At 43.6% G+C, this 27,340-nt stretch overlaps 1 long non-coding RNA gene across 4 annotated transcripts in view; it reads right to left on the bottom strand.

The window, feature by feature from the left end:
* Positions 1-27,340, bottom strand: part of LOC137520981 (uncharacterized) — a 156,811-nt gene that overhangs the window by 18,879 nt on the left and 110,592 nt on the right. For 3 of the 4 annotated variants that reach the window (XR_011021984.1, XR_011021981.1, XR_011021985.1), the window contains exons 5-6: positions 12,861-12,959; positions 6,160-6,240 (exon numbers count right to left, since the gene is read on the bottom strand). This is a non-coding gene — a long non-coding RNA (uncharacterized lncRNA). Of the gene's footprint in view, positions 1-6,159; positions 6,244-12,860; positions 12,960-27,340 lie in introns of all 4 variants that reach the window. The other variant, XR_011021983.1, reaches the window with a different exon arrangement.

Genomic DNA, 27,340 nt, shown 5'->3' with positions numbered 1-27,340 from the left:
TTCACACAGGGCTATGTAGGTTTTGAGTTTTTTTCTCACTAAATAATAAAAACCATCATTTAAAACTGCATTTTGTGTTCAATTATGTTATCTTTGACTAATAGTTAACGGTTTTTGATGAGCAGAAACATTTAAGTGTGACAAACATGCAAAAGAATAAGAAATCAGGAAGGGGGCAAATAGTTTTTCACACCACTGTATATATATATATATATATATATACAGTATATATATCTTGTTATTTGTGTCAGCTGGTTTTAGGTAATAAGTAGAGTCAGTCGGCAATTTTAACATATTTTCGTGAAGCAACTCAATCTTTCAATGGAGTATCTCCTCAGCCGACACTCGACCTGAAAAAATCTGGTATGTGTGTACCAAGCTTACAGTGTACTCAAGGTGAATATCAGGTACGAAAAAACACATACATATCTAAGAAGAGGGAACCTCTGGATCCTATAGAGGCTTCCCACGGTTCTGGTCCCTCGTTGCAGAGCCCCCCCCCAAATAATTCAGAAAAGGACTTGTTGAAGTGAACACCAGGGCCACGCTCTTTTTCAGGTCCAAGCACAGCCCTACTATGCCTGTGCAAGAACAGCCATACTGCACAGTAAGCCAGAGCTGCTTGTGCTGCAGCGGCTCGGTGCTACTGAGCAGGCATGGCCATGTCAGAAGAGGAGTGTGGTCCTGATGGAGGATGCCTGCAAGCAGGGCGTGGAGAACCTCTATGGGATCCAGTGGCTTCCTTCTTCATAGGTAAGTATGTGTTATATTACCTTCTTCACTTGCCTCATGTTCTGTCTAAGTCATCTGGAGGAACTTTCTTTTAATCCCTCTGTAGTTAAAGGAAACCTGAGATCTGAAAAAGAAAGAAATGATGCATACCTGGGGCTTCCTCCAGCCCCCCTCACGCTGATCGGTCCCTCGCTGACTTCCCACGCCTCCTGGATTTTCGCTAGTCGACCCAGTAATTCTGCCAGTCGGGCGTACTGCACATGCACAGCCCCGCCCTGCGCGCGCCCCATCACACTCCCATCACCAGGAGAGTTCTGAGCCTGTGCAGTACTTCTGTGCAGGCGTAGAACACTCCCAGCTATGGGAGAGCGATTAGGAGCGTGCACGGCTGGACTGCTTCTGCACAAACTTGCGCCAACTTGCGGTATTATCGCGCCACCTAGCAGAGGATCCAGGTGGCACAGCAAGATGGCGAGGGACCGATCAGTCTGAGGGGGGCTGGAGGAAACCCCAGGTATGTATAATTTCTTTCTATTGCCAGATCTCAGGTACACTTTAAGCACACCTAGAACATGGAAGATGAATCACATACTGTTTTACATATGTCTTGTGGCTGCCTTTTACAAGCTTATAAAAAATGCATTTTAGGATTTCTGTCCTCATTCGGACTTTACTGTCTACCACAATCCGAAGCACTTACAACACCACAGACTGGCTAACTAGCCTCGTGAGCTAAAGGTGTTTTATATGCCTGGGTAAAGTGCAGTTTACACTCACTATATGTTCTGCCCATTCTTTAAAAGCATATTGGAATTTTAGTCTTTAGGGACAATGTGATGTCATATTCCAGGCAGCTATGACTTTCAGCCTGTATGACCTAACACATGGATTGAAGAATATTACTCACCTAAGACATAGTATAAATAATATAGTCACCTAACTGAAATGGCTTTCCAGGTAAGATTGGTTGCAATACAAGGGGCAGCAGCAATTGCTGCTTCTTTAGTCTACGTGTAAAAAGTTGAAATATGAAGCACGATTGAGAGGAAGGACGGTGTCAGGCAAATCTTTGTTTCTGTAACATCTCTTTGGTTGAGTTTGGCAGGCAGGAGGGTTTGATAAATGTCCTCACTAATGTGAATGATGTAATAGTTCCCCTAATTTGTCTTGTTCCTCCACAGAACATAGAACCTTCAATACCATTAGTGGAAAGACACATTACACAGGGAGAAGAAAGGGCACACACATTCAAATTCAATACGACATTTTCAATGTCACTTTAGTGCCAAAAACCAGTCTGATAGTTTGACAAATGTCTTTAAAGCGCCTACTTTTAATCGAATGTTTTATCAGACTTAATGAAGAAGGCATTAAACTTTGAACACCCTTCCTCTGCCAAAATACCATGATAAAAATTTTAGGCAGCCTCTCCTTTCTAGACACATGTGACGGAAAAAAAGAATACTTAAAGAGAAACCGAGGTGGCATTTTTAAATCTTATTAGGACACAGAGGCATGTCCTGTGTACGACATGCCTCAGTGTCCTTGTGCTGCCGCCGTCAGCCCCCTCCCCCCCCCCCCCCCGCTCTGCTGTTCCCCCAGCAAAAAAAACGTCAGGCTAGCGACAATCTGCTTTTCACTAGCTTGCTATTTACCTGCATTTGTCACTCATTTCAGCCTCCCCGCCTTCCTCCAATTAGAAGTACTTCCTGGGTCGCGGCTTAGCTTTCGATTGGAGGAAGCTGGCGAAGGAGAAAGCTATTCCATCTTTTGATTACAGTTTAAAGATTATGCTATCTACATGGCCACTTTCAGCCCAGATAATGAACTTTTGAACTTTAGTCCTCTTCCTGCTGTCAGGATTGGTTGTCACAGCCACACACAAGTTTTATAACCCTTGGTCAGGTATCAGGAGAGTTGAGCTGCAGTCTGACTTCCATTACATTGAGTACATTTTTAGTAGGAGGGCTTTTCGGTCTCTTTTAGTCCCCTATACTTTCCTTATAGGTTTTGGGTTGCCCTGATCACTTTGGGTATTCTGTTGTACTGGTCCAAGCCCTATCCTATAGAGCCATATCCTATAGAGCCATATCAATCCCAGCCATGCACTGATGAGGACCAAAGGTGCATGTTGACGTGGCTCTGTAAAATTTGAGCTATAGGCTCACTATACACCAGCAGTTCTGGATGTAAGCCTGGCTTTAGGGGCATAAAGAGATAATTTGCATATTCAGTAGTGATGCATTGTGGGTATCCACAGTTGCTCACTTAAAGCTGAATTATCACAAATACCTTCTGTTCTAAGCAGGCAAATTACACTGAGCGTTCAAAGAGACATAACATTTTGATCCCTATGAAGTGTAATGGCTCTTTCACACCAGGGCTTGATTCACTAAACCGTGATAACTCATGTCACGGTCATTGTCGCGTGAATTTTTTCGTTTGCACGTGATCGTGAATTTCACGGACATTCGCAATCGCGCACAAACGCGAAAATGCGCGCGAAAACGGCCGTGATATGAGTTATCAGGGTTTAGTGAATCAAGCCCCAAGTCTGTTGTGCTGCGCAGCCGAAAAGTCACCCTGTCGTAACGTGATCATACAGTGAGGCATACAGCACAATTAAAGTATGTCTCACTGTCACTGTAAACGCATGTATTACCTGGCTGCCTTCTGTGTGTTAAAGCGTCAGAACCCACTGCACCGCACTCAATGTGCACTCAAAATGCAGTGATATTGGACCTGATTCATCAAGCTGCGCTGCTTACTGTGACTGAGTGCCCGCTCTTCCTGCCTTACATAGCAAGGAGCGTGCCTTCCTCAGTTACACGCATTACGTACATAGCAACATGCATAACTTTAACTGCGGGCGGTCAAGGGAAGTATCGTTACCATGATACTTCACTGGCGGTCGCTACTATCTTCATTTAAATAGTTACAACAATATAAATGAAGATAGTAGCGGCCACCAGTGAAGTATCGCGGTAATAATACGTCACAGCATTGCCCACAGTTAAAAGTAAGCAGCTTGATGAATCAGGCTCATTGTCCCTTGCAACGTATCAGATTTGGTTTGGAAGGGCCCTTAAAGAAAAAAGGGACACAGACATGGTCTAAGTAGGACTGGCAGTTTATATACACATACAGTGTCAGTACATATACTGGTATATACAAATGTACCAAATCATGTTACATTTCACTTTAGCACCCTTTAGCTCTGCTGAAAAGTCAGAAACATTGCTGTAAAATTGATGTGACTGCGCAACAATGCCTATCAACTTCTGCTAAAAGTGCCAGACCAGTCAGTTCTAAGCAAACCCTGCCGAACAGCCAATTGTTCCTGATCAGCAAAAACTCGGTATACAGAGGCGCCAGAGTAGAGTAAAGCGTTTTAAAAAACGCTTAAAAGCAGAGGGGGATGGTAGGGTGGACTTACCTCCCTCTTACAAAAAAAGAAAACTCACTTAAGTCTCGATAAAACAGAATTGACAAATAATGTATTCAACTCCACAAATGGAGGTGAATAAAGTATTTGTCAATTCTGTTTTATCAAATGGAGTTGAATAAATTATTTGTCAATTCTGTTTAATCGAGACTTTAGTGAGTTTTCTTTTTTTGTAAGAGGGAGGTAAGTCCACCCTAATATCCCCCTTTGCTTTTAAGCGGTTTTTAAAACGTTTTACTCTACTCTGGAGCCTCTGTATACCGAGTTTTTGCTGATCTTCTAGTCCACCCCGGGTGGAGGGGTGCTTCCCCATCTACTATCTACAGAGAGCGACTTCTTAACCTGAGTGGGGTCAGGTCCTAATGCTCCCCACCTGCATTTAAAGTGGTTGCCTATGGGTAACCCGTGTTTGTGAGTATATACACATAAACTTGTATTGAACTCTTCATTTTACCTGACAATACTGCACCATATTGGGCTCTCGATTCTCTTCTTCTATTTAAGCAATTGTTCCTGAGGTTTCCATTCACACTTGACTGTGTCCTGCAGAATTGTGATTTTGCGCTTAATGGCACCGCATTTGAGCGGCATTTTTCGCTTTTTCTCCGTACAATTTGTGATTTTTCTCCGTTGTTCTTTTCCTTATGTGATTACATTTGTTTTGCGAAAATAGCATCCACTTTTGAAGCCAATTACACATGCTCTGATAAATTAACTTCATTGGTTTGCGATGAAAAAATCGCAGTGGGGAAAAAGCACATTAAAAAAGTGCACAAAACACATCATTGCAGAGGGAATATCAAAGACAAAACCCAGAAAAACAAATCACAAAATGCAGAATCAGACAAGCGGAAAACATGGAAATCGGATGCAGGATTTTCATGGATAAATGTGCACAATGCCTAAGTGCTTTTGAAAATAATTAAATTATTATTATAAAATTTTTACTACCCACTATAAGTGCCAGAAACCAAGGAAAAAGTCATCTATAGTCCATTTGATGCATTGTACTCTGAAACAAATGTGCATGTTATGTGTATGCATTTTAGTTTTTACGTGATAATGGCCCTTTAAGAGTTAAGATTGGTGTAATGCTTAATGCACGGGTTAAATCTAGGTATTAAGGTTACTGTAAATATTAGTGTGTACATTAAAGGACATCTGAGGCTAAAATAAACTAATGAAATAAACAATTGTGTCTATCTTCCTTCTCCTAAAAATTACTTTTTAAGATATTCCACACTTTTATTTAATGTTTAAATCTACTTTTTATGTTTTAACAGTTTTATTGTTTTTGCTCAATGACACATTCATTGAAGTATGCCAGAGCTAAAACCTATGACCCATTGACCCTTTTTATCTCTTTCCTGCTCTCAGAAGCCATTTTCTGCTAGGAAAGTGTTTTATAGTTGGAATTTCTTATCACTGTAGTCACTTCCTGTCTGAGTCAGCCACTTACATACCTGATATTTAACTCTTTCCGGCAGAGAAAGAGAAAAAGGAACACAGCACAGTTATTTGTGTGCTAGGCACTGTACATACAAATGTCTATCTCGTCATGTCACATGTCACCTCGGGTATCCTTTAAGTTGGTCACACTTAGATTCATTTTGTGTATGTATTTCATTACAGCAGTTTAAAGGGGATAACAAACATTTTGAAGCCCCCAAATGGCATTGTTTTAGCAAACTGGGTATTGCATGTCAAGCATCTTGTTAGCCCATGAGCAGATTCAATAGAGTTATCTCGTTTGAGATAAGTGCACTTTTTTTTACCTCAGTCAGCAGAACTTGTTGTGCTGTAAATTCTTGGAATGCTTTTATCTCTTTCTACTAGCAGAAAATATAGAAACTGAAAGCAGAAGTCCTATGTTGTTGTCCCACATTGCCTTCTAGTGACAAGTGCCCATAATACACCATACAGCAGTACTAATTAGAAGCAAGGACATGTAACAAATAAGAAATATGGTATAAGGAACTTGCCTGATTTAGAAGTTTTTGCCGAGACCTGGGCAGAATCCGTTGCTTCAGGGTCTCAGCGCTTGTTCCCCACTGATGACCTCACTGCTGAGACACAAACCGCACATGCTTATAGGCTGAGGACGCGTTCGCAATACGCCCTCTGCAAATGTAAACAATAAATTGTTGTTGTTCTGACTGAACATTAAGTCTCAGACTGGTTCTTGGTCTCTATGGGCGGTGAGTCGTGACTTATGTCTCCCCCCAGTTTTTAATTTATTGTTATGCTTTTACTCTTTTTGGCGCCTCTGGTTCTTATCCTCACTACAAAGCGATCCACCTATGGTGGCAAGGATTCTTCCTAATTTCTTTCTACAGAGAGCGACATCTTATACCTGAGTGGGGTCAGGTTCTAATTCTCCCCACCGGCATATGGAGTGGTTGCCTAGGGGCAACCCTTGTTTGTGAGTATAACTAATCTTTATTATTCTTGTTATTATTATCCAACAATACTGCACCATTTGGGCTCTCGGTCTTTTGTTTTTTGTTTCTGAAATGTAAACAATAGTCGGCTGACTCCGGTCAGCTGACAGCACGGTGTCAGCTAACGTTAAAGCTGACACCTAGGTAGGTTAAAAGCTGTGTGATTGGATGTGTGGAGTGTGGCCGGCCACTGATTGGTTGAAAGTTGTATCTAAACCTGCAGAGTGCTCCCAGTCATTGCCCGTGATAAGCATAGCTTTGGCTAGTTGCTGTGTGCGCACTCACTTATTAAAATTACTGGATCTTGACCTTTGGCTTGTATTGACGATTCCTGTCTGCTGTGATTAACCCTTGATTTGTTTCCTGGATAACCCTTTGCCTGCTGCCTGGACTGACCCTTGCCTTGTTTCCTGGATAACCCTTGCCTGCTGCCTGGACCGACCTCTGCCTTGTCTCTTGGATAACCCTTACCTGCTGCCTGGACCGACCTCTGCCTTGTTTCTTGGATAACCCTTGCCTGCTGCCTAGACTGACCTCTGCCTTGTTATTGGATAACCCTTGTTTGCTGCCTAGACTGAACTTTGCTAGTTACTGGACACTCTAGGTAAGCCTGAACTAATCCTTGCGTATTGAATAACCTTGCATGTGATCCTTACATTAACTCTCTCCTTGCCTGGAGCCTTCACTACCTTGAATAACTTTTCATGTGGACTTGCATGAAATCTGCCTGATCCCTCACTGCCTGATCCTCATACATCTGTCATTATTACAGGCAATCGACGCGGAGGGCCTCATCCTCCTAAATCAATGTAATTGCCCTGTGTGATACTTATGAACTACCTAAACTGTGTGACTAGCCTTAGTGAGGCCCTAGCAGGTTGTTGTTCTCTCTACTTCAGTTTGTATGCCTTGCACGTTAAGACCTGGGGGTAACTAAAGTCAGGAGACACATTTAGTGTCCTGTTCAAGCGGGGACTTGTCTATAGGTGAAGACGTGGGCCAAGCTCAGGGCTGCCTGCGGCACTAGATTGGGGCATAGAGACTGATTGGGAACATAACCTGTCAGGCCTTACATATGGTTAATCTGGATTCTCAAAGCAACAGAGTTCAAACCTTCTACCCAAATTATAGACCAGGCATTGAAACAAAGGCAGAATGATCTGATATGTTGAGAGGAATGACTCAAAATGTACCGGACGTGACATGTAAAATGTAACACTTTGCAGACACCTCAAGTTAAGTTTACCGACATTTTCGCAATTTACTAAAATGTGTACCTCACTATACACATGCATCACTTACACTGCTTGTCTAGGCATCCCTTACGTTGCTTGTGTAACAGGCAATGCAAGTGATGCATGTATATAGCGAGTTAAACAATCTGTTTAACTCGCTAATGTAAATATCAGTAAACTTGACGTGTGCGACCTGTCTAACAACCTTTTGTGAATTTACCCCATGTTTAGATCATAAACTATATGTACAGTTTCAGCCCGGCTTAAAACTAGGCTGTCTTCCTTTTTCATTTTTTTTCACTGTAAGGGTTAAAGGCACCCCGAGCAGACGCTGTGGGTATGCATATAAGCATACCCATGGCTATTTGGTTAAGAGGAGACACTCATCGGCCCCTTAGGTAAGCGTTCCTGCTCCTGAGCTGGCCGTTATCCATTATATGGGATCGGCGACTCTGACATAAAGTCGCGCTGTGACTCCGGAATAGGAAGTCCGTGGTTCCTCTCTGCGCATGCGCAGGCTTTCTGGCTTCTTACCCCTCCCTCTGCCTCACATTATATTGGGGTTCACGCGCAGAGGGGAGGAAGAAGCCAGGAAGTCTGCGCATGGAGTGGCAGGAGTTCAAAAGGGGGAGGCAATATAACCTGTGCCTATATTTACCACTTCTTTGTCAGTATCTGTTAGAAATCTCTTGTGTTGGATGACAGCTGTACACTTGCTAGTTCCTAGTTAGAGATCAGTAATAAGAATAGATGATGATGCAACAGTATGGATTTTAAATGTCTAAAATTGCAGCAAAAAAGGGTATGTCATGAGATTCAGCAAACTTGTAATGTATGCCTAATCTGTTATTTATAAATGATTACAAGCATCAAGGCCAACACACGACACAAAAGGTACATAATATGTTATAAGGCAAGTGAAAAAAAAATCCTTTAGCAGTTAAGAAGACAATGAGACAGTCTGATCACAAGGCAAATTATGACGAATCTCTGACTCTTCTCCACTTCAGGGAAGTCTTCCTGTAAGTTTATACAGAGACTGGAGCTTCAGTTCAATGCCATACCATGGAAAGCAAGAGTTAGCCATGAAAGTGTTAACGCCTTACTGTGTGCCGCTAGCCGCTACCATTAAAGGTTTCCGGAACACTTAAGGAGGAGAAATATATTTATACAGAACCCTGAAGAATTAATTGATGGAGAAAGAAGCTTTTACAAAGCGGATTTAGAGTGTGTCTGACTCCATTCTCCGAGCACGAGTAGTGTCCACAAGGGGCAGCTTACATAACTCTTTGGTTTGGTGTTAGAAAAGATAAAGCGATAAAACGCTCCATCAAACTCCTGAGGTCAGCATAGTGCTTCAAATCCCCATTGTCTCTGTTTACTTGAAACGCGGTGAATAAATAGCATGGCATCAGCTACATGGATGAGATCAGACTTAAACATTTTATAGAGCATGCTGGTGCAACCTGTTGATCTTCAGCTGTTATATGGATGCCTCGTAGCACGCATCAGTTGACTTACAGTGTTTTCTCTCTTTTACTCGTTCATAGGGCATAGGGCATCAGCGTTTGATAGTTCCATAAAATGTAACCTTAACTTTACTTGTGATGTCTAGAAATCCCTACCATGATGGATAAAAATGGAACTTGGTAGAAGCTTTAGAACAATAATAGGATATCCTCACAGAGGACGTCATCCATAATGCTTCGGAGGTCAATGGCAGCTTCCAGTGTATTTTTAGAATTCCATCTGCTGTAGTTCAGGAAAAAGGTAAAATAAAATCATAGGGTCCTTGTTCATCGTAAGACTGAGTTAAACGAGAATGCCGTGAAGTGTCATTGGGTTGGGTGTTCCAGAAGATTAAGGGATGCAGCAATTTATACCTTGTAAAAGTTGTCCATCACAAGTTCAATCACAATCAACTAAACACAATTTACAGACTGCTAAGGTAGCCACACACTGGTCGATTTTTTTGTATTGATTGTACTTGAAATTAATGCTGTAAACGATTACAGATCACTCGACCAGGGGTGCGTTGCTAGCGACGTTCGATTTTATGATGATCAATTCAGTAACGGAGCTTACTCTCGCCATGTGCCAGCACTTCCTCCTGAGTCTTTTCTCCACTGCTGGGGCTTCTCCCTGACTTTTCATTCAGGTTGAACTTATTTAACATTTAACACACAGGGAAGGTAAGGATGAACTTATTTTATTCCAAACAACGCGTTTCACTGAAGTCTCTCCTCCAATCCATCATATTTCACCTGATGAAACAAAGTTTTCACCTGATGAAACTGAGAAGAGACTTCCATGAAACGTGTTGTCTGGAATAAAATACAGTGGCTTGCAAAAGTATTCGGCCCCCTTGAAGTTTTCCCCATTTTGTCATATTACTGCCACAAACATGAATCAATTTTATTGGAATTCACATGAAAGACCAATACAAAGTGGAATGAAAATCATACATGATTTCAAACATTTTTTTTTACAAATAAATAACTGCAAAGTGGGGTGTGCATAATTATTCAGCCCCCTTTGCTCTGAGTGCAGAAAGTTGCCCATAAACATTGCCTGATGAGTGCTAATGACTAAATAGAGTGCACCTGTGTGTAATCTAATGTCAGTACAAATACAGCTGCACTGTGACGGCCTCAGAGGTTGTCTAAGAGAATATTGGTAGCAACAACACCATGAAGTTCAAAGAACACACCAGGCAGGTCAGGGATGAAGTTATTGAGAAATTTAAAGCAGGCTTAGGCTACAAAAAGATTTACAAAGCCTTGAACATCCCACGGAGCACTGTTCAAGCGATCATTCAGAAATGGAAGGAGTATGGCAAAACTGTAAACCTACCAAGACAAGGCCGTCCACCTAAACTCACAGGCCGAACAAGGAGAGCGCTGATCAGAAATGCAATTAAGAGGCCCATGGTGACTCTGGACGAGCTGCAGAAATCTACAGCTCAGGTGGGGGAATCTGTCCATAGGACAACTATTAGTCGTGCACTGTACAAAGTTGGCCTTTATGGAAGAGTGGCAAGAAGAAAGCCATTGTTAACAGAAAAGCATAAGAAGTCCCGTTTGCAGTTTGCCACAAGCCATGTGGGGGACACAGCAAACATGTGGAAGAAGGTGCTCTGGTCAGATGAGAACAACATGGAAATTTTGGGCCAAAATGCAAAACGCTATGTGTGGCGGAAAACTAACACAGCACATCATTCTGAACACACCATCCCCACTGTCAAATATGATGGTGGCAGCATCATGCTCTGGGGGTGCTTCTCTTCAGCAGGGACAGGGAAGCTGGTCAGAGTTGATGGGAAGATGGCAAGAGCCAAATACAGGGCAATCTTGGAAGAAAACCTCTTGGAGTCTGCAAAAGACTTGAGATTGGGGTGGAGGTTCACCTTCCAGCAGGACAACGACCCTAAACATAAAGCCAGGGAAGCAATGGAATGGTTTAAAACAACACACATCCATGTGTTAGAATGGCCCAGACAAAGTCCAGATCTAAATCCAATCGAGAATCTGTGGCAAGATCTGAAAACTGCTGTTCACAAACGCTGTCCATCTAATCTGACTGAGCTGGAGCTGTTTTGCAAAGAAGAATGGCAAGGATTTCGGTCTCTAGATGTGCAAAGCTGGTCAAGACATATACTAAAAGACTGGCAGCTGTAATTGCAGCAAAAGGTGGTTCTACAAAGTATTTACTCAGGGGGCTGAATAATTATGCACGCCCCACTTTGCAGTTATTTATTTGTAAAAAATGCTTGGTATCATGTATGATTGTTGTTCCACTTCTTACGTGTACACCACTTTGTATTGGTCTTTCACGTGGAATTCCAATAAAATGGATTCATGTCTGTGGCAGTAAAGTGACAAAATGTGGAAAACTTTAAGGGGGCCGAATATTTTTGCAAGCCACTGTAAGTTCATCCTTACCTTCCCTGCGTGCCCGCATTATTTGCCAGCTTGGCTGTCGATCGCGCAGAAATGGCTCTTCAACACAGCAGCATCCACCTCCTTCGTGCCTACACTCCCTTCTGTAGTGGTAGAGTGTGTTGGCACCAAGAGGAAAATACGGCAACTGTCACTTCAGAAATTGCCGCCCGTTCTGGAGATACCACCTGGGAAGCCTCACCACCCCACCCTTGATCATGAGCCTGATCCCCGGCCGTTAAGAAGGTGTGTGTTTTTTTCATTTTAGTGGATCCAGAGCACCCCCTACAACTATTCCCCAGCCTGATTGCTCTACTTTGGAGTATATCCAACTCCTGTCTTCCTAGATGTTCCTCAAGAGAACTGTTGGTACAGCGGTACCTTAGCCACTAAAAACTCCATTCGTGGATATTTGCTCTGCTTAATTATGATAATTATTGGGTGCTGCCGGCACGCAAATTTTCTACTTTGAAGATAAACAGCTTTCTTTTACAAATTGCCATGTGTCAGTGCATTTTGAGAATGCAGTTCCTCTTTATCAGGGAAATAATGTTACAGGCTGAAAGTAGTTACACATTAAATTATATGCAAAAATGGCGCTTTTGGTGCTTGGGGTGTTTCCTTTGAAAAATCGAAGGGAACACCCAAAGAGAAGAGCATGTGTATCACGTGCAAATCAATAGAAGGTACATATAGAAAGTGTAAAAACGTAAAAAAAAAAAAGTAATTATAAAGTTGCTGATAAACACGAACTACTTTAGCCTAAGTTCAAAGTACTGACTTCAATCTTCAACATAATAGATTTGCATTTAGTGTAATTGTGCCAATAACTTTACCAATACAACATCATAAATCGTGTCAGACTATGGCCCTTATCCTAGCAAAAGTGAAATGAAAATACCCTGTGCTATCTAATATTGGCTTTTGATATTTATCAGAATTGAAGGGGATATCCCTTTTTCATGCGCTGTTGAGCTGCTTGTTGCTGGGTGTGAGAAAGAGAAAAAGAAGCGCTCCAATAGTGCATTAACTTCTTTTAATAAAGAACACAATAAAATATTGCACTTACACAAAGGTAACTTTCAGAAAAGTGTGTATGTGGCCTTCCCCCGATCCTTCCTCTAAGCCGCAGTCTGGCCAGGACCCAGGGCCGCTCTGTGGTACTTTCCTGTGGTAAAGCAAGAGGAGAAGGGGGGTGTGACCACACCACGTGAGTGCCGCTTCGTCACTACCGGTTTTGGCGTATACCACGCCTTCATCAGGTGCTGTAGAGGCAGAGAGGCACTTAATTTGTGGCAAAGCCCTTATCCTATTGACATTTGTCCTGCATTTTCTCCGAAGAGACATTATCAAAAGTTCCCATTAAAATAGCTTTAAAGCTTCCAGCAAGCAAGACAATTCTCTAAAATAAGTTAGATATCATAGTACGTTTTTACCTATATTGTAGTACTATTTAAAATGATTAATTGCTGAAAAGTTATTTTTGACAATATGAAATTTATCTCCTTGGAGAAAAGTCAGAAGAAAACGTTAATTGGATAAGGGCCTACATGAGATAAGTAATATTTATAACTACTAGTGTGTACTATGGACTAAGGGTCTGTTTCTATGAATACATTCATGTTTTTATGAATTTGCAATGCAAATGTTTGCATTGAAAATGAAAGCAATTAATGCCAATGGAGTAATTTTCATTGAATGCAAATTTTTCGCATACAGGTGCGATGCAGAAAACATATGGATTGCATGCTGCAGATTTCTCCACCACGCATCTGTTTCCCATGTAATGATTGTAATGCTGGGAATACACGAGGCGATTCTGGCGCTCGATTCTGGGCCTGATCGTTCTTCTCGATTCTTTGGGCAATTCTCTTATCTTCTGCTCGTTTTCTTATCTTTTTCCATTGTCCTCAGTGCAGAATCTAGCGCAGAATCGATCGGGAGGTAGATCGGACATGTTGGAAATTATCTATCGAGCCATCGAAATGACTCAGAATCGAGCCGTGTATTCCCAGCATTAGAGAATGAAAATGTTATAAATGAAAATTTGCATTAAAATTTGCATAAAATGCAAAAATTTGCACACAGGAAAAATGTATACAAAATGTTAAATCCTAATGCATACATCAACAATTTTTGAGGTAAGAATGAGGGACACTTAAAGAGACTCTGTAACAACAAAAACCTCCCCTGGGGGGTACTCACCTCGGGTGGGGGAAGCCTCCGGATCCTAATGAGGCTTCCCACGCCGTCCTCTGTCTAACAGGGGTCTCGCTGCAGCCCTCCGAACAGCCGGCGACAGAGCCGACTGTAGCTTCAATATTTACCTTTGCTGGCTCCAGCGGGGGCGCTGTGGCGACTTTCGGCACGGAAATAGACGGAAATACCCGATCTCCGTCGGGTCCGCTCTACTGCGCAGGCGCCGGAAACTTGCGCCTGCGCAGTAGAGCAGACCCGACGGCGATCGGGTACTTCCGCCTACTTCGGCGCCGACAGCCATCAGAGCGCCTGCGCAGGAGCCAGGAAGGTAAATATTGCGTCACGGCTGTACGGAGGGCTACAGCGAGACCCCCGAGGGACGCAGGACGGCGTGGGAAGCCTCATTAGGATCCTGAGGCTTCCCCCACCCGAGGTGAGTACCCCCCAGGGGCCGTTTTGTCGTTACAGTTCCTCTTTAAGCCACCCTCCTGTCACACTCCTAATCACGCCTCCAGCACACTCCTAGTGACGCATACCATAAAGATTTCATAAGAAAAATATGTTGTTTTATCATTCAAACCACACTGGTCCTTTCTATCCTGGTTCATTTTCCTTCATAAGAAGTATATAGGAATAAAGTTTAGCATTAATTAAACATATTGTTCAGCAGAAAAATACACATATTTACATAGCTCTGTACATCAGTCCTGAAAGAGGGACACATAAGGGAGAAAGAGGGACAGAGGGATTGGGTTCCAAAAGAGGGACTGCCCCCCCCCAAAAGAGGGACAGTTGGGAGCTATGCTTATGGAAATAGACACTAAGCCCAATGTTTTCCTGATGCACAGTATTCTGAATGTAAGTGACTTGAGTGGATGCAACAACTTGATTGCTGATAAAATTAGCAAGGATAGGTCCTTCCCATGTCATTGAACAAAGTTCCTTGGTGCAGTGGACTGCGGATAACCTCATTTCATATATATATCTTTAATAGCTTTTTCAGAGTCTGGAGTGGTGCGGCTTGCATATGGAAGGCATGTAATTTATCTATTAGAATGGCCCTGTGGCCTTCACGATGCAAACTGTATAATTCAAATTGAAAGCGTTCTAATAGTCTGTGTTTACATAGGCACTAGACAACACATTGTAATACCTTGCCTTGGCCCATCACTTATGTGCATAGCTGTGTGGCTAAACTCCAACAACCAGAAATCCTGTATTGCTACAGTGGCTACTGATTGTTTGGAGCCAAGAAATAATCAACACATCCTAGAGCAGAGAAAAAGAAGCCACCTTCAATGTAATGGATAGTAGAATCCCACAGAAACTAGAGAATCTGTGTGGTTTTACCCTTGATTGAAATCAAGGGGGCTGTTTAATTTCTACCCACAGAAGTTGAGATGGTTTCTTAGGTTGTGGACTTCACTTGAGAAGAATTCCTCCTGGGCAAGTAACTAACTTGTGGTGGTACTGCTAAGCTGGTCCATCGTTAGAAGTATTACAGCTCACAAATTCTTGGAATGTCTTTGCCACTAAATTTGGGCTAGTGTTTATGTTTTGAGAGCAGATTATTGATAGCTCCACCACAAGGATGTGGACTCCTTTTTCTCGTGTTGCTCCCCATTTGCAGCCTCCTCTTTCCTATGTATCAACCTTTTTTCAAGACCAAGTGTCCCCCTTGGGCTGCAGCCACCCAAGGCCCAGGTCTTTGTGGCCTTTCCAAAAATTCATACCTGCCTGCTGCCCTGGCCAATAAATGCTGGAGCTCCAACCTGCACCTTTCCAGTTTAGTGCTCATACAGTCTTGACTTGCCCTATTTACGCATTCTAGTTTCGGTCTTGATGCATGTAAGTAAACTTCTAATATGTTTTTCAAAGTGGTGCAACATTCTCTAACCATTTATAAAATGTAATTACATGTGTATACATAGAAATAAGAAGTGCATTTATGTAAGAGTAACGCACTATAAATACCTTTTCCTATGCTGCTGTCACTAGGTAGAAAAAAATCCAACAGGTCTGACTGGTTTTGGACTAGCCCATCTCTTCATAGGATATTCTCAGGATTTTCTTTAATTTCAGAAGAACTTACTGAACAGCACTTACTCAGTCCAACTGCTTTAGAATAGTGTGCAAATGAGTATGTAAGCCGACTGGTGTCTTTGTATAGGTTCTTTACAGGGAGTGCCTTTAAGAATAAAGGAAATACTAAGAATATCCCACAAGAAGATGGACTAATCCAAAACCTGCTAGATGAATCCCGATTTTTATTACCTCCTGTAAGTTACAGCTACATAGGGGAAAAAATAGTGCACTGTAATCAGGGATATATGTACTACTTACAAGTATGTGTACACATGTATTTCAATTTTTTTGTGACAGTAGTCCTTTAAGTGCAGGCGTAAAAGCAACCAGAAAATGCATGTAAAATGCAGAAGTATGAATGGCCTCAAAAATTGGTTCACATACTGGATAGCGGAAATGTATGTAATAAAGAAGGAAAAGCTAGAACTCAAAGATGTATGGGTCATACATACAGCAGGTATGCCTGGGGTGTCCTATACAAGCATTCTGCAAAGTCCGTTAAAGGGGAACTTCAGCCTAAACAAACATACTGTCATCAAGTTACATTAGTTATGTTAATTAGAATAGATAGGCGATATAATCTCTTACCCACCCTGTTTTAAAAGAACAGGCAAATGTTTGTGATTCATGGGGGCTGCCATCTTTGTCATGGGGGCAGCCATCTTTTTGGTTGAAAGGAGGTGACAAGGAGCAGGGGACACAGTTCCAACTGTCCTGTGTCCTGATTACCCCTCCCAGCTGCACACGCTAGGCTTCAAATGTCAAATTCAAAATGTAAAAAATAATAATAATTGCACCAAAACAGCAGAACGAGAACAAAAAAATCAGAAATCCCATCATGCTTTGCACAGCATCAGGGGGAAAAAGCCCGGGCAGTTTTGTTCTGTGCAGCTAAAAATGAGGCTTGTTTGAGAGAAACAAAGTTCTGATGCTGTGAAACTGTTAAAGAAACACCAAGCCTTTTCAGTGCTGCTGAGTCGATTTTTAGTCCGGAGGTTCACTTTAAGGTTCCATAAACCTGGAAAGATGTGCTCCTGGCCTAGTCTCTAGAGGTAATCACGGCATAGTTTATAAGTTAAAGTGGTCTGAAACTCTGACATAACATTCAATAAAAATGTGTTTTCCTACTTTGTATTACTCATACAGTTTTCATATTTGCCTTTGTGCACAAGTAATATTGTCTGTCTATAAATTTTAAGTTTCCAAAGTGTAGTTTTTCTTGCCCTGAACACTGCCATTGCATTTTATTCTAACTGCTTTTTATTATATTTTAAAGGGACACTTAAGTCAAGCAAATAAAAGTAGTTTTACTCACCTGGGGCTTCCACCAGCCTCCTGCAGCTATTCGGTGCCCTCGTAGCCTCGCTCCGATCCTCCTGTCCCCGCCGGGGGCTACTTCCGGTTTTGGCGACAGGCCTTCCTTGCTGCAACAGCAGTATAGAGGGTGCTATTGTGGCCAGGAACGCAAAGAATCACTCGCGTTCCCAGCCTGTAGCCGCCAGCGGGGGCAGGAGGATTGGAGTGAGGCTACGAGGGCACCGGACAGCTGCAGGGGCTGGTGGGACCCCAGGTGAGTAAAACTAATTTTTTTTTGCGTGACTTAAGTGACCCTTTAAAGCTTTAATGAGTTCTTCCTGAGCTGTGTGTGTGCCTGAAGCAAAGACAGCTTCTCAAAAAGTGTTTTTTACTTGTTACACACAATGGGCTTGCTTCACAAAGCCACGCTAACGCATAACACGACCATGCTATGCGTGTAGCGTGCCAAGTGACACGCGTGAAGGTTTACATGCATAAAGATTTACGTGTGCACGCTAACATGGCAAAGTGTGCGCATTAACGCACAAACATCTTTGTTAGCACGAGCACGTAAATTTTTACGCGCATAAGCCTTCACGCGCATCACATTGCGCGCTAAACGCATAGCTCGGTCGTGCTATGCATTAGCATGGCTTTGGGGATCAAACCCCATGTATCTACATTGGAATGTAAATATAGATACTGTTATCTCCAGTTTGGATGCGGATATGTAGCTGAATAGCATGACAAAGTGCTTTGTTTAACCATTTCAGTGATGTTCTGCAAAAAAATTTTTTCTAGGATAGTAGGTTTAAAGCTTTGAGGAATCTTTTAGAGCTAAGTAGAAATGCTGACTTTCAGACCACTTTAAACAGCTGTTAGATGTTTGGATTTCCTCACAATGTCCATCTGCCTCGACATCCAGCAGTATGCATTTTTCTGTACAACACAGTGCTGACACAATCAGTGGAATAGAAAAGGGACAGTGCTGCAATGGACAGTAACATAGTAATCATGTATTACACACAGCTCTGCATTATCCAGTCCTTAAAGCAAACCTGAAGTGAAGGTTAACTGATGAGGTAAACAATAGGGAGAGTAATGCTTAGGAAAACTCATGAAAAAGCATGTGATCAGTTTGATCAGCTAATAGGTTTATAAGGCTTTGATTTGCTGGACATGGTCATGTGTTAAACCAGGATGTCATCGCAGAAAATCAAACAAGTCAATCACAGTGACCACAAATGAAAAAATAACAAAAAAGGCTCTGGTCCTTAAAGGGAAGGTTCAGGGAGGGATAAAAAAATAAAAATCCGCATCCACTTACCTGGGGCTTCCTCCAGCCCGTGGCAGGCAGGAGGTGCCCTCGGCGCCACTCCGCAGGCTCCCGGTGGTCTCCGGTGGCCGACCCGACCTGGCCAGGCCGGCGGCCAGGTCGGGCTTCTTCTGCGTTCCAAAATGCGCCTCACGGCGGCGCGCTGACGTCATCGGACGTCCTCCGGGCTGTACTGCGCAGGCTCAGTAGTTCTGAGCCTGCGCAGTAAAGCCCGGAGGACATCCGATGACGTCAGCGCGCCGCCGTGAGGCGCATTTTGGAACGCAGAAGAAGCCCGACCTGGCCGCCGGCCTGGCCAGGTCGGGTCGGCCACCGGAGACCACCGGGAGCCTGCGGAGCGGCGCCAAGGGCACCTCCTGCCTGCCACGGGCTGGAGGAAGCCCCAGGTAAGGGGATGCGGATTTTTTTTTTTTAACAGTCCCTGAACCTTCCCTTTAAGGAGCCAGAGTGTAATGATCCGCTCAGCTGCCTGCGCAGGCAGGCAACTTTTTGACTACTGTTCAGGTCTGCATTCTGCAGGTTTCTGGAAGAGAGACCTTTTGTCAGTTTTGCAGCTTGCTGCTGCTGAGGAATTTGCATACGTTTGTCATGCAAATTGCCTAGCCACATCCTTTGTAGGCTTGCTCTATATATACCATGTGATATCACAGACCTTGGCTGGTCATAAGGGTTAGTCCTGTGAAACACTCCTGGAGTGTCAGTTCATTGTTTAAAGATTAGCTTAGAGTAATTCCTGGGACTGCACTAGGCAGATTCCCTACTGCAGTTAGGATTGCATATCTGTTTTGTTTGTCTGTTGCGATTGTTCTGTCCCAGCGGTGGTCGACAGGAAGTCGTTCTGATCTTTGTTCTTGGAGTATACCTGGAGCAGCGGTTGCTACCAGCTATCTCATCTAATCTGTCTTGTCTGCTACGAACGCTTGCTGGAGGCTCGGTGAGGTAACCGTTAAGCAAGCGCTCGCGTCCTCTGTTTCATGTTTGTCTGTCGGTGGTTAGTTAGGCGTGCTTGTCTCTGTTGCGCTTAACACGTGGAGACCGCGCATAAACGCGTGCAATGTTGCGAATGAGTGCGGTGTTCGCATTTAGTTAGCGTTTGTTATTTTCCTTATCTTCTCATTGTATGATTTGCTGTGCCTTTGCTACTATCGTGCTCTGCCTTGCTGTAGCCTTGTGTCACCTCTGGCAATCGCCTCTGCCGCGATTGCGTTCCTACTTCATATCTGCTGTTGTGTATGCATCGTCGCGGGTTGGCGACTAGTTTGGTGCACACACATACAATCTGTCCCTTTGCTCAATCTTATTCGCAATCGCATCTCAGGCGATTGCGTTCTCACTCGGTTTCCTTTGTTGTGTGTCTGCCGTCGCAGGTTGACGGCTAGATTGGTGGACATACATACATTCTTCATCTGTGCTTATTCAGTCTTGTGTCGCTGTTAGCAATCGCCATCTCTGGCGAGTGCCTTCTCACCTGTTCTTCATGGTTGTGTGTTCATCGTCGCAGGGTGGCGACTAGATTGGTGGACACACATACCCTCTGTCACTTTGATCTCTCTCTTTCAGGGCTATCTTGCCCTGCGTTTCTTCCCTTCGTGCAATTCCTGTCTGGCGTGTGTGGCAGGGCAGAGGAGCTGTTCCTCTGCACTCCACAGCTCCACCTGCCAACAGGAATTTCCCTCTACAGGTGCATTGCACCTTTTGCTGGGTTCCCTCAAATTATACGCTTGTGGAGGATTTCCGCAGTGTCAGCGCACTTCTTGTGCGCTGATCACGGAGAGAATTCCACAATTGTTACACAGAGCCTTACTGTCCTAATGAGTTAACCAGACAACTTTTTTAACATGTCTGATCAATTTCCTTAGGGAACACTAGTTAGCGAATTAAAAAAATGCATTAAAATGCATGAATAAAAAAACTCATGAATTGGTTTGTGAGTTGTTGTGCATTTCCATGTATTTCTATGGACTTTCATGTTCCCTTGTAAAATGCACACTATGTGCAGTGAGTCAAAACTCACTGCAGCTCACATTGGCTTCGATTCATAAAGCATTACCGCATTCAGTAATGCAGAAAACAACTAACTTTACTGAGCACTCAGGAAAATGTAAATTCATAAACGCTGTTACCACATTAAAAAAAGAAGAAATTACCGAGCAGTGAGGTAAATTACCGACTTGTGCAGTAAATACCTCAACACATGTCAACAAATGTCAGTAAATGTCAATTCATAAAGACTACAACATGCAGTAAAAGCCTGAAATTTTACAGACACCTCTGGTGTGAGGAAATGAGATTGGAGACTGTGCGAGTATGTGGGAAGCCAGCGTGTCTCACATAATTATTATTATTATTATTAAGTATTTATATAGCGCCGACATGTGTATATATATATCTTGTCACTAACTGTCCCTCAAAGGAGCTCACAATCTAATCCCTACCATTGCCATATGTCTATATTATGCAGTGTAAGTACTGTAGTCTAGGGCCAATTTTAGGGGGAGCCAATTAACTTATCCGTATGTTTTTGGAATGTGGGAGGAAACCGGAGTGCCCGGAGGAAACCCACGCAGACACGGAGAGAACATACAAACTCTTTGCAGATAGTGCCCTGGCTGGGATTCGAACCAGGGACCCAGCGCTGCAAGGCGAGAGAGCTAACCACTACGCCACCGTGCTGCCCCGAGAGTGATAAGCTATGACTGACAGGAGAAGAGCCAAAAGAAACAGCCTGTCTCCTGCAAGTTCCTGTGATCAATCTGATATGACCAGCAGGCTTCTTCGGCAGGACAAGCTTGTATAACCCCCCCCCCCCCCGGGCATGTTTAAAGTTTCTTGGAGTTCATCTAAGCTGTGGCACATAAATAAAATGTTAAGAAAGACGAATAGACAGATTCAGAGCCAGCAGAGGGAGTATAACAAACAGTTAAACAAAAATGTACATCTAAAGGGATGTTGGGAGGCATCTTGCTATTGTAATGTCCTCACTGCACAAAGTTTTTGTCTATTGAAGCCGGTAAATTACCAAACTTCTACCACACCTGTGAACATCTTTATAAATTAGCACAAAAAAATCTAAACTACCAAATGCAGTGATTTACCGAGCATTTTACAATTGCCGCACTATGCTATATGAGTCGAGGCCATAGAGTGAATGAACTGAACGAGCCTGATGTCTTGAGCCAGCGATGTTTACATTGAACCTGCAATTGTCACTTCATCCCATATCTGTATTGTTATGTGGATAGTCCAGATTTTACAGTATGGAGCAGTGGTGCTGATACAGCATACAAGGATTTTTGCAGCACTGGGTTAAGCCCCAGAAATGCACATATAGGCAAATGCTTAATACATACCAAGATTTTTGATTTCTTACCTGTAGTATTGATTAACTAGCGTTGTGAGCACCATCAAGTTTTACGCAAGTAACTCTGTATACCTGTAACGAATGGGGAATTATTTCCGTGGTCAGCGCACAAGATGTGCGCTGACACTGCGGAAATCCTCCACAAGCGTTTAAAACAACAGAACCCAGCTTTGGTGCAATGCACCTGTAGAGAGAAATTCCCACCGGCAGATGGAGCTGTGGAGTGCAGAGGAATAACCCCTCTGCACTGCCACAGATGCCAGATGGGAATTGTACGAGGTGAAGCAATGCAGGGCTAGATATCCCTTAGAGAAAGAGAGTGAGCACAGAGACAGAATGTATATGTGTCCACCAATCTAGTCGCCACACGGCGACGATGAACACACAACAGCGAAGACCAAGTGGGAACGCAATCGCAAGAATGACGATTGCTAATAGCGACACCAGACTGAGTAAGACAGAGCAAAGGAAGAATAAAGACAGAACTGATAACAAACTGTAATCCAACACAAAGGAGCAGACAGGACTAACTATTCGCGGTCACCACACGTTAAGCGCAATAGCGACAAAGCGTGTGCACGGCACAGTCGCCACACGATAAGCGCAATAGCGACAAAGCGTACCAACCCTGACTAACCAAAGAAACACGAAAACAAAAGAGAACGCGAACGTTCCAGACAAAACAGACAGAAGGAGTAACCAGTAGCAACCGCTGCTCTGGCTACACTCCTAAAGGCAGAATACAGAAGGAACCACCGCCTCTACCGCTAGGGCGGTTGCGATCCAGGCAGACAGACAGATGGAGCAACCAGTAGCAACCGCTGCTCTGGCTACACTCCTAAGGCAGAATACAGGAGGAACCACCACCTCTACCGCTAGGGCGAATGCAATCCAAACAGACAGAGCGACTTTCTGTCGGCCGCCGCTGGCGACAGAACAATCGCAACAGATAGACAGAACTAGGCAATACAGATAATATTAGCAAACAATTTGCAAAGGGCTGAGACTCAAGGTAAGTCTAGCAGGATCAAACCTTTATGACCAGCAGGGAATTCTGGGAGGAAATGGTATTTATACTGCAAGCCATCAAAGGAAGCAGCTAAGCAATTTGCATGACAAGTGGATGCAAATTCCTCACCAGAACAGCAACTCTGCAACTTGCAGAGTGAAGACAGGTCTCTTTTCCAGGGACCTGCAGCACTCAGACCTTAAAAAATGGTCAAAAAGCTGTCTGTCTGTGTAGACAGCAGAGCAGATCATTACAATACCCCTTTCCATTATCCTGGGTTGTAAATCTTCACCTAATTGGTGGCTAGTAGATCTACTTTTCTCTTTATTCAGGTGCTCATAAATCATTCCCATTACCCGTCTTTGTTTGGTTGCAGGTGCAGTAAGATCTTTAAAAGGGAAGAAAAAATTACAGTCACGATTTAGCTAATAGCTTATATGGAAACGGAGTGACCCTCAAAACACATTAATATTTATACGCCATACAAAATATGCCAGAACTATTGGATTATTTTCAAAGAGATCCAGACAGTTATATTTGAAACAGAACACTGCGTGCCGATTCTCTATCTGACGATATAAAAGGAACGGTGATGAATAAAGAAAAAAAAAAGGTGAAATGTGCACATGAAAACGGTTTTCATATTATCTGTAGAAATAAACAACCAATGCTTCTGATTTGTGAGTTTGGAACCATTTGCCCTGGTAAAATGCCCAGACGAAGGTAAAAAGGAATCTATATAGGGAGATTTTACTTTTGTTTAAAAAAAAAAAAAAATGATTCATGCAGCTCTAATATTGAAGTTGTTTTGTAGGTTTAATGTTTTAACAAATTACCTTTCAATTTTTCAGTTTGCAGTCAGCTATAATTTTATAGACATATCAAAAGATTGAAATGGAATTTACTACAGGTAGATCGCGACCGCCTATTTGGTAGATCGCGGCCTCTTGCATTTTGCAGCCGGCAGCTGTCCCATCAAATTCTGCTGCCGGCCGCTGGCCAATAGGAAGCAGGGGAGGAGAGAGAGGAGGCGCAGCTGAAGAGGCAAGGGGCAGTTCTGCCATGACACGACGTCATGGCTGGGGGCGGCGCCGGGCACAACACATACATGCATGCACGCACGCCTCATTCAATCACGCTGCCAGCCGGAGTGCTCCTTTAGCCGCCGACATGCGATGTCCTGCAGTTGAAAGAGGGGAGACCAGACACCGCCGCTGGAGGGATGTAAGTGATTAAGCACTTGAGCACCCATCCCTACCTACCTATGCCAAAGGCACCTATCCCTACCTACTTATGCTAAAGGGACCTATCCCCACCTACCTATGCTAAAGGCACCTATCCCTACCTACCTATGCGAAAGGCACCTATCCCTACCTACCTACCTATGCTAAAGGCACCTATCCCCAAATATCCATGCTAAAGGGACCTATCCCTACCTACCTATGCTAAAGGCACCCATCCCTACCTACCTATGCTAAAGGCACCCATCCCTACCTACCTATGCTAAAGGCACCTATCCCTACCTACCTATGCTAAAGGCACCTATCCCTACCTACCTATGCTAAAGGCACCTATCTCTACCTACATACCTATGCTAAAGGCACCTATCCCTACCTACCTATGCTAAAGGCACTTATCCCTACCTACTTATGCTAAAGGCACCTATCCCTACCTACCTATGCTAAAGGCACCTATCCCCACCTACCTAGGCTAAAGGGACCTATCCCCACCTACCTATGCTAAAGGCACCTATTTCTACCTACCTATGCTAAAGGGACCTATCCCTATCTACCTATACTAAAGGCACCTATCCCTACCTACCTATGGTAAAGGCACCTATCCCTACCTACATATGCTAAAGGCACCTATCTCAGCTACCTATGCTAAAGGAACCTATCCCTACCTACCTATGTTAAAGGCACCTATCCCTACCTACCTATGCTAAAGGGACCCATCCCCACCTACCTATGCTAAAGGTACATATCCCCACCTACCCATGCTAGAGGGACCTATCCCCACCTACCTACGCTAAAGGGACCTCCTTACCTACCTATGCTAAAGGCCCCTATCCCCACCTATCTATGCTAAAGGGACCTATCCCCACCTACCTATGCTAAAGGGACCTACCACAACCTACCTATGCTAAAGGGACCTATCCCTACCTACCTACCTATGCTAAAGGCACCTATCCCCAAATATCCATGCTAAAGGGACCTATCCCTACCTACCTATGCTAAAGGCACCCATCCCTACCTACCTATGCTAAAGGCACACATCCCTACCTACCTATGCTAAAGGCACCTATCCCTACCTACCTATGCTAAAGGCACCTATCTCTACCTACATACCTATGCTAAAGGCACCTATCCCTACCTACCTATGCTAAAGGCACCTATCCCTACCTACCTATGCTAAAGGCACCTATCTCTACCTACATACCTATGCTAAAGGCACCTATCCCTACCTACCTATGCTAAAGGCACTTATCCCTACCTACTTATGCTAAAGGCACCTATCCCTACCTACCTATGCTAAAGGCACCTATCCCCACCTACCTAGGCTAAAGGGACCTATCCCCACCTACCTATGCTAAAGGCACCTATTTCTACCTACCTATGCTAAAGGGACCTATCCCTATCTACCTATACTAAAGGCACCTATCCCTACCTACCTATGCTAAAGGCACCTATCCCTACCTACATATGCTAAAGGCACCTATCTCAGCTACCTATGCTAAAGGAACCTATCCCTACCTACCTATGCTAAAGGCACCTATCCCTACCTACCTATGCTAAAGGGACCCATCCCCACCTACCTATGCTAAAGGTACATATCCCCACCTACCCATGCTAAAGGGACCTATCCCCACCTACCTACGCTAAAGGGACCTCCTTACCTACCTATGCTAAAGGCCCCTATCCCCACCTATCTATGCTAAAGGGACCTATCCCCACCTACCTATGCTAAAGGGACCTACCACAACCTACCTATGCTAAAGGGACCTATCCCTACCTACCTATGCTAAAGGCACCTATCCCTACCTACCTATGCTAACGGGACTTATCCCTACCTACCTATGCTAAAGGCACCTGTACCCAGCTACCTATGCTGAAGGGACCTGTACCCAGCTACCTTTGCTGAAGGGACCTATACTTAGCTACCTATACTGGAGGCACTTAAGCCTGGAGGCTGTTCATGACCCGGGGGGGGGGGGGGGATGGGAGGGGGTCTGCAACACTTTAAATGTTAGTAGATCTCCTGGACTCTGCAAATTTTAAAGTAGCTCGCGAGCCGAAAAAGTGTGGGCACCCCTGGTTTAGGAAGAGAAATGTTAGAGTTGCCAGGCATCCTTCTTTGTAAAAGGAGTAATGAAGCACATCTGTCAGGCAATTATATTTCTACATCTTATGACTAAAAATCCCACATAATCTTTTAATGGGTATCTTTAATATCAAATGTATGTAAATGAATGGAATTATGTTTAAGGTCCAATTATTTCAGATTTTTTTCTACAGGTCAGGGGATTTCCATTGGGGTGCACCTACCCTGGTGAATGTCTTCATGGTGGAATTTTAATCCAGATACATTGTTTGCACCAAATTTTTTGTGCATATTGGCAGAGGCTATCATTCATACATATAATTATTTTATTTTTTGGGTTCAGCTAGGTCAGATGATGCCCTTATTATGTTTTTTTTGTGGCCTCAATCTCCGCAATGAGACAATCAACTTAAATTTGGAATTTAACCATGAACTACTGCATTTCCCGGAAGTGGATGTTCTGCTGAGAGGGAGGTCAGTGCAGAGTGATTTGTATTGCAAGAGTATGGGCAGGAACAACGCTCTATTAGCGAGCAGTTGCCATCCCAGGCCACTGAGCAGAGGCCTCCCTAAAAGTCAATTTAAAGAGTAATGTTCAGGCATAAAATCAATTCTTTATTTTTATCTGGTAAACAAGTAATAAGGATGCTAACCAGGAAATCCAAAAGTTAAAAATCACTAAAACTCTTCTTGTTAAATGATCATTCCATAGTTTACCTGACTCTTATTTGGTACATTGCCACACAAAGGAAGTTGCAGGGCATGCTGGGTTGTCTGTTTTTGCTTCTTTACTTTCCCCTTAGACTTAACTAATGCACCCTGATTGGCTGAAGCCTCTTTCCTTCCTGTTTTCCCCTCCCACACCTCTGTTCCTCTCTGATTGGCCAATATTTCTCATGCTGAGACAATGCACTTTCTATTGCAGAGTTGGGTGGGAGTGCC

Source organism: Hyperolius riggenbachi, chromosome 6, assembly GCF_040937935.1.
Source record: "Hyperolius riggenbachi isolate aHypRig1 chromosome 6, aHypRig1.pri, whole genome shotgun sequence".
In the NCBI taxonomy this organism is placed as follows: domain Eukaryota; kingdom Metazoa; phylum Chordata; class Amphibia; order Anura; family Hyperoliidae; genus Hyperolius; species Hyperolius riggenbachi.
This window is presented reverse-complemented; position numbering and strand designations above follow the sequence as displayed.